This window comes from Erinaceus europaeus, chromosome 7, assembly GCF_950295315.1.
Source record: "Erinaceus europaeus chromosome 7, mEriEur2.1, whole genome shotgun sequence".
NCBI classification, from domain to species: domain Eukaryota; kingdom Metazoa; phylum Chordata; class Mammalia; order Eulipotyphla; family Erinaceidae; genus Erinaceus; species Erinaceus europaeus.
This window is the reverse complement of record NC_080168.1, coordinates 36,753,734-36,770,620: the sequence shown is the minus strand read 5'-3', so window position 1 is coordinate 36,770,620 and position 16,887 is coordinate 36,753,734.

The following is a 16,887-nucleotide window of genomic DNA, read 5'->3' as shown; positions in this document are numbered from 1 at the left end:
AACAGAGAGAGGAAGGGAAAGAGGCTTTACTAGCATTTTGGTATTTGTAGTGCCAAAGACCAAATTTGGAATCTCATACTTGCAAGTCCAGAGCTCTACCTACTGCAAAAAACACTCCAGACTTGTAGAATTCAGAATTTTAACATGCTAAATCAAAGATAATATTTAAAAAGTGTAAAACATAACATCCCAAAATTTGGGAGCAACATTCCATAATTAAACACATTAATGTTTCTGCACTGAAATATATGAATAACTACACTAAATGGGATAAAATCTATAAGTAGTGTATTGTGAGTTTAAATCCATTTTGCCATTCAATGGGTTTATTACAAAAGTAGAAATGAATTTTGCGCTTCTGGAACAATTTGGATTTCAGAAATAAGGGATGGATGGTGTTCCATTTTAGCTTTTTTTTTTTTTACAGTATTATTATTGTCTCTGTAATCTGAGGAAACTGAGGTTTGGTGAGGTTAAATATCTTGTTTGATTTATCCACCTAAGATGTAAACTAAAGAAATCTTTGTTCCAGAATAACCCTTTGAAATTAATGATGTCAGAAGTGGATGTGTGTGACTGCTATGCATTAAGCAAACTCAGGAGTTCAGTGGGTAAAACTGTTGTGTGGTTAATAGAATGGTGCTCTGCTGGAAGCCTAGGATGTTTGGGAGTGTGTGTGAGTGGAGTGGGGGCAGTGTGGGGGGTTAGTGCTGTGGAGACCAGGAGGGGGTGCCTGAGGCCATAACAAGACCTCCATGTCTCTACTCCATGTCTCTAAAATAACTGCCAGACTAAAATTTAACTTACAATCTAAGTTATTCATGACATTATATTTGCAGCATTAGAACTTCAACTTCAAAAAGATACCCTGTTTTTAAAAAAACCTGGAATTCCACTTCTAAGGAAAGCAGGCCAGAAAACCCAAGGCATGGAGGGCAGCCAAGTTAAATATTGTATCTCTTTAAGAAGTTAATCCCCTCCAGGCCTTTGACCTTTGTTCTTTGCTCCCAAAGGCAGTGGCAGATGATGTTTATCTTGCCAAAAAATAGTTAACAAGTCATCTAGAAGCTCTCTGCTGAGTGGGCCAGCCCTCTTTGACCTTTTAGACTAGACCAACTCCTGTTAAGTTAACCTCTGACTTCAGCCCGCTTAATGGCAATATTCCTCTGCACTGTAATTTCCCTCCCACTGTGTTCTCTCAGGCAAATATTTACTACTGAGGTTTCACAATTTATTTTTCAAACAAAGTGGCAGGGACCACCCCATGCCACCACATCCTCATTTTGTATTAGAACCCATCATTCCCCAGATATAATTTTACCAGAACAAATGTGCTTTAGGGACTTTTGACATGAGATGAAGGCTTGACTTCCTATCAAAGCCAAACCCAGCCTATGTCAGCTTGGAGATGGATATAAACAAGAAATGCAAGCCTGTAACTGGTGATGGAAATCAGATAAGGCCTCTTTAAATACAACCATTGATAAAAAATGTGAACTCAAATTACCTTTGATTAAGTCACTTAAGAAAATAAAGCTGGGGCGGGTTTGAAAAGAAAGATTCTGAACACGCTTGTGAATAAGATCTAGGAGTTACCAGTGTCTCAAAGGAAAGCTTGAAGAAAATTAAAGTCAGAACCAAAGGCTTATGAAATGAAACAGAACTCAGAATAGAACTGCCCTCAACCTTGCACTTTTCTTAGGTCTCAACTATCACAAGGGCTCTGAAGTGACTCTCTTTGGAAGCTATGGCATGTTCATTTTGTGTTCATTTTGTGTCCAGTTATGCCTGCAGTTGATGTCTGATATCATGCTTCTGTATAGTGTAAGAAATTTAAAAGCAATGACAAACACATTACCAAGCAAACAATACTCTACTTAACTTACTTGCTAGAATTAAATCAGTGATGATTTTCACCCCTCATAATAAGGAATATTGTACAGAGAAACAATTTCCTGGATGCTTCATACTCTTCACCAGAACAAATAAAATGTTTAGAAAAGTAGAATACGTTTGACTTTTCTAGAATGAAGTTACATCAGTCCTGTGCTTTATTCTTTAAGTTCCATGACAATATACCATGCAGAATCCTTTAAAACATACTTAATAATTATCAAGAACACATTTGAAGAGAGGCAAAGATGTAAGTGAAATAATATATCAAGTCTTTGATATCTCTCAGTTAACAACCATGTAAGTAAATGCAGGAGGAACTGAAAGATATTGAATGAAAACATCAGCTTTTTTGGATTCTTTTTAAAATTGCTTTTCTATTGTGTTTTAAAATTCAAATCATATAATATCATCTGAATTCTTTCTAGAAAAAAGATCTCAACATTCTAGAATATGTATACAACTTTTCACAGTCTGTTTCAGGCTTTATAGATAATATCAAACAGAAGTCCCTCTCTCTCTGTCTCTCTCTCTCTCTCTCTCTCTCTCTCTCTCTCTCTCTCTTCTCAGACATTAGTAAAACATTGTATTGCTGTTTCTCACTTTTGTTGGAACTTATGTTATTGACAACCCTGAAGGATTTCCAGGAGAAAAGGCAAAAAGAAGAATGCATCCAATTTGGTATTTCTTTCCTTGTTTCATAGTGCAGATGAGTGATAATTGTACTAGATTAGTATCCATTTCTCCCACTGAACCATGCTTCCTATGTGAAAAGACAGAGAACACTGGAAGCAGTGTTGGGTTACTTTTTGTCCCTTTACTCTCAAATATAGAGTGAATGATAAATATGAGAAGAGAATCATTTCTCTAGAATAGAGTGAAAATAAGACATGGAGGAAAATGCAGGTGTTGCATTAAAAATTAAAAGCTTATGCAATTCTTATTAAAATATTTATGTTAATTTATTTAAATGGTAAATAAGAAAACTCATGTATTTTAAAGGTCAATTTTCTAGTATTTTTGAGGAGATATTTTAATGAAAATTTTGATTAAAAAAGAAATCCCTAATCATATTGCTCATGACCACAATAATAGTTATTATTTAAGAGGAATTAGTGCCACGTGACACTTTATCACACTTAGTTCTCTGGAAACCTATTTGGACAAATAAATAAGAAACTTTTTAGAACTGTAATATTTACAGACCATATAGTCAAGGAAGATAAATTTTCTCCTGAGTTCATTGAAGGAGCTATTTACAATAGGAAGTTACTTTTAGAATATGCTACTAAATCGGGAGTCCAGTGGTAGTGCAGTGGGTTAAGCACACTTTGGGCAAAGTGCAAGGACCTGCAGAAGGATCCCGGATTGAGCCCCTGCTCCCCACCTACAGGGGAGTCACTTCTCAGGTGGTAAAGTAGGTATGCAGGTGTCTCTCTTTTTCTCCCCATCTTTGTCTTCCCCTCCCGTCTCCATTTCTCTCTGTCCTAACAATGACGACATCAATAACAACAACAATAATAACTACAATGAAACACAACAAGGGAACAAAAAGGAAAATAAATAAATATAAAAAAATTTTAAAAAAGAATATGCTATTAAAATATAACTATATGCACAACAGATCCCAAAGAGGTCTCTTTGTTCAGATAAAACTGATGGTTTGTTTTCCTTTTCCCCAAATTTTTATTGTATTTATAGTGCTCAAGAACTGATTGTGGGAATTTTTATTTGTCACTATGGATATTTAAAAAGGAAATTTAACAAAATAGTAATTGATCAGGGACAGAAGCAACAGTTTTATGGTGCACGTCAGACACACATCATAAATGCTTTTTGCATCCTGCTCCAGGTATACTGTGCCGGCTATAAAGAAACTACTTGTTGAAATTCTTACTTTACAACAGATCTCTCTTTTTAAAAATGTTTTATTTATAAAAAGGAAACATTGACAAAACCATGGGATAAGAGGGGTATAGCTTCGCACAATTCCCACCACCAGACCTCCCTATTAGACCAACCCCTCACCTGATAGCTTTCCTATTATTTAACCCTCTGGGAGTATGGAACTGTGATCCTTGTGGGATGCAGAAGGTTGAAGGTCTGGCTTCTGTAATTGCTTCCCCGCTGAACATGGGTGTTGATAGGTCTATCCATACCCCCATCCTTTCTCTCTCCCTAGTGAGGAAGGGCCCTGGGGAAGTGGAACTCCAAGGCATGTTGGTAGAGTTGTCTGTCCAGGGAAGTTTGGTCTCATCCTGCTAGCATGTGGAACCCAGTGGCTGAAAAGAGAATTAATATACAAGGTCAAACAAACTATTGGACAATTATGGACCTAAAGGCTGGAATAGTGCAGGAAGCCTTTGGGGGTCCTCCATTTTGTAGATAGCTAGTAGGTATATTTTAGTTATATTTCAAAGGGCCTACAGCTAGTGTTTTGTATTTTTGTTTTTTTGTTTTTTTTTGCCTGAGCCTGAAATCTGATATGCAGGTGAATCATAATTATTGTCTGGGGATGATGTCATGGCTAGGAAAAGGACCAGAAAGCTGGATCAGGGAAGAGAATAGCTCCCTAAAATGGGAAACAGGTATAAATATTACTGAAAACCCCATCAATTTGATGTGATCGTGGGCCCAAAATTAGCTTAGGAGCCTGTGTGACCTCTATATCCCTCTAAATTGGAGCTCACATTCTGTGGTCATGCGTATCAACCCATCTTCCTCATGTGTATCATAGAGTATGTTGTCCGTTGCCCCTTTGGAGGATGGAGCATTGTCTACCATTATTGATTCAGGTTGAGGGCAAGGTCCTATGGGGGCACACAAAGGGGTCTATTTTGTTGTTCCTGATAGAGATAACTGGAAAAAAAGGAGAGAGTGATTTATTCGAGGTCTAGGCCCATCAAGTCTGGGAGACTCAGGACTCTCTGATTTAGGGCCCCAGCTAGTGGAATGGCCTGATAGTGACTAAAGAGTCATTGTTAAAGTATGCCAGTCTCTTGCCCTTATTCAGCTGTTGCAGTCCTTGCTTTGATAAAGTTAGCTTTGGAGTGAGTGAGAGAACTGTAATAGGAAGTAGATGTGGAGGTTATCTAAGTCTAAGTGAACACTTTCATTATGAACTTGATACTGACTCACTAAAGATTATTGTGTATTTTTGCTTTCAGGTATATATTTTGCCCTAATTAATAGGTAAATGTGAACATATGCTCTAATGTACAGGACCTGGCCTATATCTAGGTTTTGGGACTCCATTAGGAAGTGGACTTCCTGGAATGGAATTAGAGAATACCATGAAAGTAAAGGTCTCACCTGAGTGATGAGGGTGAAGGGTTGGCAATGCATGCCTGTTGTCTCTGTACACAGTATGAGGTGAAGCATGCTGAGATGGTACTTGTTGCATTGATTAAGTGGGAATCAGCAGATGCAATATCATTTGGGCTGACTTGAGAGAAGCATGCAGGGAAGTGAGCCCCACTCCAGAGGTTCCAGGATTATGAGAAACATAGGCTCTATAGAGGAAGTGGGAGGTTCCTGCTGTCTTAGGGTTTAAGAAGACAATTGATACTTATTGCAATAATCACACTGGCAACCGAGTTAACTTTGAAGAATCCCTTTGTTAGGATTTGCTGTATCATACACACCCTCACTGTATTTCATGTACTTTGACATTGTTTGCATATAGCTATGCAACCAGTTGCATTTGTTCTCCCTGGACTAAGCTTTTAAGAGGGTCAACATATCAAAGACTCAGCCTACTTATTAAAAAGACTCAGTCTGTGCTTTAAAAAGTTTAAGGTATTCAATCAATTTTCCTCTCTCATATTAATAAAATAGTGATTTATATGAATGCAAATTGATAGGAGTGTACATAAACACCATTTTCACCACGAAAAGACTGTGACCCATCCCCCCCACTCTCCCTACCACCCCATGAAGCTGAACATTCACCCTCACCCTCCAACCAGGGCTTTTTCTTTGGTGCCCTACTCCAAATTCAGTCAACTCCTGCTTTGAAATTTCCTTTCTGTTGTTCTTTCTCAACTTCTGTTTATGAGTGGGATCATCCCATATACATATTTATCTTTCTTAGCTCACTTAATATAATTCATTTTAGCTCCATCTATGATGGGTCAGAGAAGGTGGGTTTATTGTTCTTAATTGCTGTGTAGTATTCCATTGTGTATATATACCACAGTTTTCTCAGCCACTCATCTGTTGTTGGGCACCTGGGTTGCTTCCAGGTTTTAGCTATTGCGAATTGTGCAGCTATGAACATAGGTTTGCACATATCTTTTTGGTTGGGTGTTAGGGGGTCCTTGAGGTATATCCCCAGAAGAGGAATTACTGGGTCATATGGAAGGTCCATGTCTAGCCTTGTGAGAGTTCTCCAGACTGCTCTCCACAGAGGCTGGACCAATTTACATTCTCACCATCAGTGCAGAAGGGTTCTCTGTCTCCATAACCTCTCCAGTATTCATTGCTGTTGTACTTTTTGATGTATGCCATTCTCACAGGAGTGAGGTGGTATCTCAATGTTGTCTTTATTTGCATTTCTCTGACATCAGCGACCTGGAGCAGTTTTTCATATGTTTGTCAGCCTTTTGGATCTCCTCTGTAGTGAATGTTCTGTTCATATCCTCTGCCCATTTTTGGATGGGATTATTTGCTTTTTTGTTGCTAAGTTTGCTGAGCTCTTTGTATATTTTGGTGATTAGTCTCTTATCTGATATATGGCAAGTGAAGATCTTCTCCCAATCTGTAAGGGGTCTCTTGGCTTGTGTGATAGTTTCTTTGACTGTGCAGAAGCTTTTAAATTTAATGTAGTCCCATTGGTTTGTTTCTGCTTTAGTCTTCCTTCCAATTGGTTTTGTTTCATCAAAGATGTCCTTGAGGTTTATGTGGGAAAATGTTCCACCAATGTTTTCGTCTAAGTATTCGATCGTTTCTGGTCTAATATCCAGGTCATTGATCCATTTGGAGTTGATTTTTTTTCTGATGAAATAAGGTATTCAGTTTCATTCTTCTGCATGTTTCAACCTAGTTTTCCCAGCACCATTTACTGAAGGGAGTGTCCTCCCTCCATTCAATATTTTGGGCCCCCTTCTCAAAGATTAGATGTCCATAGGTGTGAAGGTTTAGTTCTGGGCTTTCAGTTATGTTCCACTGGTCTGTGTGCCTATTTTTGTTTCAGTACCATGCTGCTTTGATGATGATGGCCTTTAAATATAGTTTGAGATCTGGGAGTTTGATGTCTCCATTTATGTTTCTTTTCCTCATGATTGTTTTGGCAATTCTACGTGCTTTCTGCTTCTAGATAAATGATTGTAGTTTTTGTTCTATTATCTTAAAGAAGCTTGGTGGAACTTCAATGGTTATCACATTAAATTTGTATATGGCTCTGGGGAGAATATATATATTGATGACATTTATTCTTCCAATCCATGAGCATGGGATGTCTTTCTATTTCTTGGTATCAGTTTCTATTTCCTTGAATAGTGAGTCATAGTTTTTAGTATACAAGTGTTTCACTTCTCTGGTCAGCTTTATTCCTAGGTATTTTATTGATTTTGCTGCAACAGTGAATGGCAGTGATTTCTGGATGTCTTCTTCAGATTTTGTGTTTGCATAGAAAAATTCCACTGATTTTGTACATTGATTTTTGTAGCCTGACACCTTGCTATATTGCCTAATTACTTCCAGTAGTTTTCTGCTGAATTTTTTAGGTTTTTCTATGTATGCTATCATATCATCTGCAAATAGTGAGAGCTTGGCTTCTTCCCTTCCAATCTGTAATTCTTTGATTTCATTCTCTTGCCTGATTGCTATGGAAAGAATTCTCAATACTATTTTGAAGATAAATGGTGATAGTGGATGGCCCTCTCTACTCCTGATCTGAGGGGGAATGCTTTCAGCTCTGTCCATTAAGTATGACGTTGGTGGTAGGTTTGCTGCATATGGCCTCCACTATCTTGAGGAATTTCCCATCGATTTCCATTTTTGTAGTGTTTTGAGCATGAATGGGTGTTGCATTTTGTCAAATGCTTTCTGTGCATCTATTGAGATAATCATGTGGTTTTTGGTTTTGCTTTTATTGATGTGGTCAATGATATTGATTGACTTAATTATGTTAAACCAGACTTGCATTCCTGGGTTAAATTCCACTTGGTCGTGATGAACAATCTTTTTGATATACTGCTGTATCCCGTTGGCCAGGATCTTGTTTAATATTTTGGCATCTATATTCATTAGAGATATTGGTCTATAGTTTTCCTTTTTTGGTGTGTCTCTATCTGCTTTTGGTGTCAGGGTAATGTTGGCTTCATAGAAGGTAGAAGGGAGTATTCCTGTTTCTTCGGTCTTATGGAAGAGCTTTAGAAGTATAGGTATTAACTGTTTCCTGAAAGTTTTATAGAATTCCATGAACCCATCTGGTCCAGGACATTTGTTGTTGTGGAGATTCTTAATAACAGTTTCGATTTCATTATCTGTGATTGGTACATTTAGGTTTTTTAGTTCTTCTTGGTTCAGTTTTGGAAGGGCATATGCTTCTAGGAATTCTTCCATTTCTTCCAGATTCTCTAGATTGGTGGCATGTAGTTCTTCATATAAGTTTCATCTGATTTTCTGGATTTCTGTTGTGTCTATTGGTATGCTTCTAAAAACCCCTTCTGTTTCATTATTTTAATCCCCCCTGCTTAACACTATTCTATTTACATAACCACTTCATTCTATTTACATACCGCTGTTAACAAGCACCACCCTCACTCCACGGCACAGGTGGTTCAGTGGTAGAATTCTTGCCTGCTCCACCCCCTCTCCTTGTCATACACTGATTTTCACCAGTCACTTTTCTCTCCACCCTCTCTGTGTCGCATCCTGTTCCCACCCTACTGGGCTAGTATATTTATAAGGACAAGATTGTTTGTAGCTTTAGTTTAGCTTAGTTTCGTATAGATTGTGCTGCATCCTGCATGAATAAAGAGATACTACGTACAACCCAGCCATGAGTCCCGGGTCGTCTGTTACCTGCCCGTGAAGCCAGCCCGGTGAAAACAACATATGGAGTCTTCAACATGGGACCGGACCTGCACAACTCCCAGATAAGTGAAGACTTTGCCTACCTATGCACTGTGGTCTTCTCTTCTACTTATGAAGAGGTTTGCCAAAGCCTCTACTGTTTCATCATGAGACAGTTACTCTGTCTCTGGAACATTTTGCTTTGGGCCACACTTTGTTTCCCTGACCAGGAACTTTGGTTTCTTGTGACCCTAATCATAGAGCTTGGGAGATGCATGGAGATTTCTCATTGGACTTTCTGGATTCCCTCTCCCATGTTTCCTGAGGAAAAGGACTACATTTTTCTCTGGGCCACAATTTGGTTCTTTATGACCGTGATCATAGACCTTGGGATATGCATGGGGATTTCCACTGGGACTTTCTGGACTTCTTCTCGAATGTTTCCCATGGATAAGGACTACTCTAATTTGAGGAACATTCTCCAGTACCGTGGCAGTCCCCAAGAATAGAGACACGTGGTTAGTTCTACTCTCCTGATTGGATTCTTTCTTCGATGGGGAGACACTTTTAAAAATGGGTGCCTGAAGCAATACAGGAGGAACAGTCAGAAGCTCCCTAAATGGAATTTTGAAGAGCTTTCTGGACTAGGATGCCCTCTGGGGACTCTTGATGCTACATGGTGAGATCTGTTTCATAAGAGAGTGATTTGAATGACTGAATTTTTGTTTGACATTGACTTAAAAAAAAATGTTGGATGCAGCCATGATTTCTAGAGACATCCAGAAACAATCCAAAAAATTGTTTTTTCCCTCCTTTGATTTCTTTTTTTACATCTTGGCATAAATCTGAAATGTTTAATCCTGAAACGGTATGAGTTATGGGTGGGGCAGATAGTGCAATGATTATGTCAATTATTCTCATGCCTGAGGCTTCTACCATGGTTCTTCTGTTTACCTTTCCACATTTTATTGAGTTTAAACTGTTTAAAAAACCTTAAAATCATACTAGAAAGGACTTCCAATTATAATGGAATTATCAATTATAGTAAACTTCTAATCTGCTACAAGTTTTGTTTGACAAGTAAGTGAATTTCAGCTGTCAAGTCTTCACATGAAAAAGCATCTACTCAAATGGAATTCCTTAAATCCATTTGGACCCCTGTTCTCTGACATCGTCCACAAGATGAAATGACTACAGCACACCCCCAGAAACCAATGATGTGACCTGGCATGACCTGAAGAAACAGATTCACAGACTCCAAAGATCACTCTCTACAGAAAAGCAGAATTCTGGTGGCCGACATTCCCCATCGAGACAGACATGCAGCGTTTCATCCCTTGGCATGTTCTTCTGTGGTCAGCTACTTTGGACTGACACCTCCATCAGACTTACTGGTACATGGTGCTGTGTTTCTCAAAGACTAACTTCAGCCAATTGCCTTGAGACTTTATACACCATGTCCCCTCACCTGCAGGCTCTGTTCCTAGAGTCAGAAAACTCTCCCTCTTTATTAGGTTATGCCCACAGAGGCAGGAAACGCCCTTTGAGGCAAGAGATGCCCCCAGAGGCAAGAAGTGCTCCCAGAGGCAAGAAATTCCCTTTCACCTGGTAGGCCTTGCCCTTTGAGGCAAGAAACGTTCCCCTTGGCATCACACTGGTTATTGTTGCTCGCCTATTTTATTTTCCATGTCTTATGCCAGTTCTTTTGAAAATGCCTGTACGATATAGGTTTCTGTTCACCCCACAATCCTGATACTATGGCCATTAGTTAAAAAGAAAGGGAGAATTGTTGGTATGCTTCTAAAAACCCCTTCTGTTTCATTAGTTTAATCCCCCCTGCTTAACACTATTCTATTTTCATAACCACTTCATTCTATTTACATAACCACTGTTAACAAGCATCACCCTCCCTCCAGGGCATTGGTGGTTCAGTGGTAGAATTCTCACCTGCTCTGCCCCCTCTCCTTGTCATACCCTGATTTTCACCAGTCACTTTTCTCTCCACCCTCTCTGCGTCGCATCCTGTTCCCACCCTACTGGGCTAGTATATTTATAAGGACAAGATCGTTTGTAGTTTTAGTTTAACTTAGCTTGGTATAGATTGCGCTGCGTCCTGCATGAATAAAGAGATACTGCGTACAACCCATCCATGAGTCCCAGGTCGTCTGTTACCCGCCTGTGAAGCCAGCCCGTCAAAAACAACATGTGTCAGTTGTGATATGTCCTCTATCATTTACAATTCTATTAATTTGAGTCTTCTCTCTTTTTCTTTTAGTGAGTTTGGCTAGGGGTTTGTCAATCTAGTTTGATTTTGCAAAGAACCAATATTTAGTTTCATTGATCTTTTGTATGGTTCTCTTAATTTTGGTGTTATTTCTTCTCTATTTTTAATGATTTCTGTCCTTCTGGGTTCCTTTGTTCCTCTTCCTCTAAGTCCTAAGATGTGCATTAAGGTTTTTATTTTGGCTTTTTCTTGTTTTTTAATATGTGACTCTATGGCTATGAGTTTCCCTATCAGTACTGCTTTAGCTTTGCCCCAAATATTTTGATAGCTGTTGGTATGCATGAGACTCCTTCTGTTTCATTTGGTTTAAATCCCCCCTGCTTAACACTATTCTATTTGCATAACCACTTCATTCTATTTACATAACCGCTGTTAACAAGCATTACCCTCCCTCCAGGGCATTGGTTCAATCCCCACTGTTTCATGATATGTTTTTCTCCACCCTGACCCTCTCCTTGTCACACTCTGATTGTCACCAGTCACTTTTCTCTCCACCCTCTCTATATCACATCCTGTTTCCACCCTACTTGGCAAGTATATATAAAGACAGCATTGTGAGTTTTAGCGTACCTTGAGTTTAGCTTAGCTCGTCTTAGATTGTGCTGCGTCCTGCATGAATAAAGAGATACTGCCTACAGCTCAACCATGAGTCCCTAGTTGTCTGTTACCTGCCCATGAAGCCAGCCCGGCAAAAACAACCTAGCCCGGTGAAAACAACATATGGCGCTACAACGTGGGACTGGACCTGCGCAACTCCCAGATAAGTGAAGACTTTGCCTACCTATGCACTGTGGTCTTCTCTTCTGCTTACGAAAAGGTTTGCCAAAGCCTCTGCTGTTTCATTATGAGACAGTTTCTCTGTCTCTGGAACATTTTACTTTGGGCTACACTTCGATTCCCTGACCGGGAACTTTGGTTTCTTATGACCGGGATCATAGAGCTTGGGAGATGCATGGAGATTTCTCCTTGGACTTTCTGGATTGCCTCTCCCATGTTTCCTGAGGAAAAGGACTATATTTTTCTCCAGGCCACAGTTTGGTTCTTTATGACTGTGATGGTAGACCTTGGGATATGCATGGGGATTTCCCCTGGGACTTTCTGGACTTCTTCTCGAATGTTTCCCATGGAGAAGGAATACTCTAGTTTGAGGAGCATTCTCCAGTACCCTGGCAGTTCCCAAGTATGAAGACACGTGGTTAGTTCTACTCTCCTGATTGGATTCTTTCTTCGATGAGAAGACACTTTTAAAAATGGGTGCCTGAAGCAATACAGGAGGAACAGTCAGAAGCACCCTAAATGGAATTTCAAGGAGCTTTTTGGACTAGGACGCCCTCCGGGGACTCTTAATCCTACATGGTGAGATCTTGATAATCTGGTTCAAGTTGCGTTTCATAAGAGAATGATTTGAATGACTGAATTTTTGTTTGACATTGACTTAAAAAAAAAAGCTTGACGCAGCCATGATTTCTAGAGACATCCAGAAACAATCCAAAAAATTGTTTTTTCCCTCCTTTGATTTCTCTTTTACATCTTGACATGAATCTGAAACGTTTAATCCTGAAAACTGTATGAGTTATGGGTGGGGCAGATAGTGCAATGATTATGTTAATTATTCTCATGCCTGAGGCTTTTAACCGTGGTTCTTCTGTTTACCTTTCCACATTTTATTGAGTTTAAACTGTTTAAACAACCTTAAAATCATACTAGAAAGGACTTCCAATTATAATGGAATTATCAATTATAGTAAACTTCTAATCTGCTACAAGTTTTGTTTGACAAGTAAGTGAATTTCAGCTGTCAAGTCTTCACATGAAAAAGCATCTACTCAAATGGAATTCCTTAAATCCATTTGGATCCTGTTCTCTGACATTGCCCACAAGATGGAATGACTACAATACACCCCCGGAAACCAATGAGGTGACCTGGCACGACCTGAAGAAACAGATTCACAGACTCCAAAGATCGTTCTCTACAGAAAAGCAGAATTCTGGTGGCCGATATTCCCCATCGAGACAGACGTGCAGCATTTCATCCTCTGGCATTTTCTTCTGTGGTCAGCTACTTTGGACTGACACCTCCATCAGACTTACTGGTACACGATGCTGTGTTTCTCAATGACTAACTTCAGCCAATTGCCTTGAGACTTTATAGACCATGTCCCCTCGCCTGCACACTCTGCCCCAGATTCAGAAAACTCCCCCTCCTTATTAGGTTATGCCCACAGAGGCATGAAGCGCCCCAAGAGGCAAGAGATGCTCACAGAGGCAGGAAACGCCCTTTGAGGCAAGAGATGCCCCCAGAGGCATGAAGCATTCCCAGAGGCAAGAAATGCCCTTTTGCCTGCTAGGCCTTGCCCTTTGAGGCAAGAAACATTCCCCTTGGCATCACACTGGTTATTGTTGCTCGCCTATTTTGTTTTCCATGTCTTATGCCAGTTCTTTTGAAAACGCCTGTACGATATAGGTTTCTGTTCACCCCACAATGACCATTAGTTAAAAATAAAGGAGTAATTGTTGGTATGCATGAGACTCCTTCTGTTTCATTTGGTTTAAATCCCCCCTGCTTAACACTATTCTGTTTACAAAACCACTTCATTCTATTTACATAACCGCTGTTAACAAGCACTACCCTCCCTCCAGGACATTGGTTCAATCCCCACTGTTTCATGATATGTTTTTGCTCCACCCTGATCCTCTCCTTGTCACACTCTGATTGTCACCAGTCACTTTTCTCTCCACCCTCTCTATGTAACATCCTGTTTCCACCCTACTTGGCAAGTATATATAAAGACAGCATTGTGAGTTTTAGGGTACCTTGAATTTAGCTTAGCTCATCTTAGATTGTGCTGCATCCTGCATGAATAAAGAGATACTACCTACAGCTCAACCATGAGTCCCTGGTCATCTGTTACCCACCCGTGAAGCCAGCCCAGTGAAAACAACATAGCCTGTCGAAAACAACAGATAGCTTGTGTCTTCATTTTCATTTGTTTCCAGGAACGTTTGAATTTCTTGATTGAGCATCTCTCTGACCCAGTGGCTATTAAGCATTATTTTGTTTAGTTACCAAATTGTCTGTATTCTAATAATTTTCTGTTTGTTGGTAAATGTTACCTTAGTCCACTGTGGTCTGAGAAGGTACTTGGGATGATTTCAATGCTCTTGAATTTGTTCATGCTGTCTTTGTGGCCTAACATGTGGTCTATCCTTGAGTATGTGTTGTGTGGATTTGAAAAAAAATGTGTAATCCAATTTTTTTGGATGAAGAACTCTGAAAATGTCCAGGAAGTCTAGTCTGTCCATCTCCTCATTTAATTCTCTTGTTTCTTTGTTGATTCTCTGCTTCATTGATCTGAGAGTGGGGTGTTAAAGTCTCCCATTATTTTTGTATTACTATTGATGTATTTTTGAAGTTCTTTCAGTAGGTGTTTGATGTATTTAGCTTATCCCTCATTGGGTGCAAAGATGTTAATAATTATTAAATGTTCTCATTGATTGATCCTCTAATAATTATGTAATAGTCTTGCCTATATTTTAATACTTTATTTAATTTAAAGTCTATTGTGTCAGAGATGAGAATGGCTGTTCCTGCTTTTTTCTGTGTTCCATTAACCTGTATGATAGTTTTCCATACTTTCACTTTAAGTGTGTGTTTGTCTTGTTGGGTCAAATGGGATTCTTACAAGCAGCATATGTTTGGGTTATGTTTTCTGATCCATCCTCCCACTCTGTGCACTTTAGTGGGTGAGTTTAAGCCATTGACATTTGTTGATATTATGGATTTAATGTATTGTAGTGCGATTATTCAACAATTTTTTATGTGCTCTGATATATGCTAAGTTTATGATGATGTTCTTATTTATAAGAGGTATTTTGGAACCTCTTCCAGGGCAGGTTTTGTGCTGGTTTCCTCCTTTAACTGTTCTTTGTCTGAGAAGGTTTTAATGACTCCATCTAGTTTTAATGAAAATCTAACAGGATATGTTATCCTTGTTTGAAACCCTTTTTCATTCAGGGCTCGTTAGATATCTTGCCATTCTCTTCTGGCTTTTAGAGTTTGAGTGGAGAAGTCTGCTGATAATCTTTTTGGTATTCCCCTGTATGTGACTTTTTGTTCTTCCCTTGCAGCCTTTAGGATCCTTTCTTTATCCTTACTTCTTTTCATTGTAACTATGATGTGTCTTGGTATCTTCAGGTCTGGGTTGATTCTGTTTCAGATTCTCTGGGCCTCTTGAATCTTAATGTCCTTTCTGTTGTTTAGGTCTGGGAAGTTTCCTTTTATTATTTCCTCTAGAATGTTTACTTACTCTTCTTCTCTTTCTTCCCGTTAGTCCAATGATATGAATGTTACTTCTTTTGAGATCATCCCATATGTCTCTGTTGTTGTTTTCAGTGTCTTTCAATTTCTTTTTGAATTCTTTTACCTCTTTCTAGATCATCCTCTGTTGGATATTTCTGTTTTCTGCTTCTGTTAGCCTGCTTTCCCTTTCCTCACCTTCTTAAGTCCAGTTATAGCATTTGGTTGTCCTGCTAATTGACCTTTTAGTTCAGCTATTTCAGCTTTCTCTGATTACCTCGAGGTAGCTAATATTTTCCTTGTTGGTCTCATCTGTTGTTTCACTAATTCTGATAGCCTTTTCCTCCATAGTTGTCTTCATTTCTGTGATTATTAAGTTTACTATTGATTTCATACTTTTTTATCTATGGTTACTTCTGAATGATTTGGAATTTCTTTTGGGATCCTGTCTTGGTTCATTGTGGTTGCAGTTTTATTTGCTCTTGATCTAACCATTTTTTATTGATTTTTTAAAATTTTTCTGTTCCGTCATTCTTCAGCTGTTGTGTTTTGACTGCAAACCACACTATGCTAAACACCTTTATGAAAAATGCAGTCAGCAACCTTAGAAATTACAACAATAGTAACTGAAGCAAGGATTGATGCAGTTTAACCAATACCAGTTAGCCAAACAACTCCTCAGGTCCAAGAAAAAATAGCAAGCAAATCTAAATGAATGAGAAAGCAAAAGGAAAAAAGGGAAAACAAGAATAGACAATTTTGCAAATCTACTGTCCACTGTAAATTATAGGGATAGCAAGAGGAGAAAGGGAAGTAGAGAAGAGAGATAAACACAGAAAGTCCACTCTGAGTCAGATTTCTTCCCCCAAAATAATTCACAAGCGAGTATCAGTGAGTTCAGAAAGCAGAAAAAGGAGGAGGGGCGAAAAGAAGATAAGATCAAGAAAAAAAAAGAGCAGTGAAAGGAAATTTTTTTATTATTATTATTAGCTAGGAGGAGGAAGAAAGGGGACAGCGGATGGAAGACGTAGAATGAGACAAGTTCCTCTTCCAACAGACAGGACATCCAGTCATCTAGCAATGGAAAAAACATTAACAGTTAATTTTTGTCAACCTCAAGAAGGAGGGGAGAAAGGGACACACATATATATATAATAGTAATAGTAAAATAAAATAGAGTAAAAAACCCTAACAGTCAGTCTGCAACTTTGTGGACTCAAGATTAGCTCAGGCAGCCTGAGCAAAGACTGCCAATTGTATAAAAACCTCCAGGTAGTCTTTCCCAGGCAGGGGTGAGGCTCTGATTGGTCAGATATTTTATTACTAAACTAGAGATCCTTCCACTTAGGAAAAAAAAGAGAGTGAGAAGGAAATCAAAGAGGAAAAGAATTGGA